Here is a 1749-nt window from a genome sequence, read left to right on the forward strand (position 1 = left end):
TAAGTTTAGGCTTCATGTAAGGAAAACTCTTCCTAAGAAATGGAGGTGTCTAAAAGTGAATTTGGGTAGTAATGGGTCCCTTCCCACCCCAATACCCCCCACATATTTGAAATCTTCAAATAAAGGCTGGATGACCATTTGTTGGGATGTCTTAGAACAGATTCTTGATTAGTTATGGATTGGCCTCAGTGGTGTGCTGAGCCAGCCATTATGGAATTTTTCAGTATGGAGCACCTACCTGGTTGTTAAACATTTAGCAGTACACCCCTGGTTGGACCACATACAAAGTCCCTTCCAACTCTTAGATTCTGTAATTCCCGTGAGTAAAACAGAGACCACAATCCTCAGATTGTTCTAAAACAAGAAGCTTTTGTTGAAAATCTTTATGCATAGTTATTAGAGAAAAGGGTTTGTTTTTTCCCCCTTCACTCATTCAGCTTTCAGGTAACTAACATGTCTTGGTCAAATATTCTGGGCAGGGTTGGGGTGTGGGTGATTTTTAATAGGCAGCATGGCACAGCAGATATTGAGTTAGCCTCTCTGATGAGGAAGACCTGGTTTCAAGTCCCACCTCTGACACCCATTGGCCATCTGGTGTGATTCTGGGCAATTAGCACCACTTCTTACTGCCCCAGGTAATTCTCCAAGAATATAAATCACAGAGCCTGTGACAATCTGTGTTAGTTCCCCATAAGTATTCCCTATACCAATAAATCAAAGATATAAATACAGAAAAAGGGTATTTTCCACATACTTTTCTCTTAGCCCAAGGTAGGAGTTCATTAAAATATTCTCAAATAGGACGGCTCCTTTGTGGTCCACTACCTTACTAATTTTCCCTTTGGCCATACTATTGCCTCACTAGAGTTTAAATCAATGCTAAGATATGCAGTAGGTTAGGCAGCAAATTGTCTTGGAAAATGTGTTAATTTGTTAGTCTGAGCTTCTAGTTCCTACTTCACCATTAACTTGTTATATAATATTGGCTAAATAATTCCACCTCCCTGGACTTCAGTTTCCTAACCTACAAAATTAGGGGTTTGAACTAAATAACCATAGCAAATATGTGATGCAGAAGATAATTAGTATAGGAAATGAGTTCTCCTTAGGGTTCTGAGAAACTAGAGGGCTATCAGTCTCTGAACTCCTGGAAGGTAGCTGGTTTAGAGATCAAAGCAATGATAAGTCTGGGATATAAAAATTACTGATTGTCAGTCACCTTCACTCCAATTTACAAGCATTCTTTTTGACCATTTCTCTTAATTATAATTTAATGATGCCATATTTTCTTTTGGCCTTTACTGACCCCTGGTGGCAATAGCCATGTATTTTAAAATGTTCTGATCCTTCAACAACTACTTATTAAGCAGCTTGTTCATATCCATATGAATACTCACTGTCAAAAGACTTAAATTAAATAGATATATACTGGATCTCAGTCCTACTGCCTTTTTTGGTTATTTTGAGTTTAGGAATAAAAAAAATCAGAAATAAATCTTTAGCTGATGAGGGAAGATATGGTCTTAATTTTGTAAATGTATTTTCATAGCAACTAGACAAATTACTTAATATGTATGGATATCCTAAGCTTCATGTATGGAGAAAGTTATATGAGTTCAAATAACAGTGCCAATGCTTCCTAAATGTGAGCCCAGACACGTCAATTTAACCTCTTAGCCTAGTTGCTTCAAGCAAATCTCTAAGACTATTAGATGCACATAACTTGTGGATCTTCATCGATGGGGGGTG

Source organism: Phascolarctos cinereus, unplaced genomic scaffold (assembly GCF_003287225.1).
Source record: "Phascolarctos cinereus isolate Bilbo 61053 unplaced genomic scaffold, phaCin_HiC Scaffold_7;HRSCAF=346, whole genome shotgun sequence".
Lineage (NCBI taxonomy): Eukaryota > Metazoa > Chordata > Mammalia > Diprotodontia > Phascolarctidae > Phascolarctos > Phascolarctos cinereus.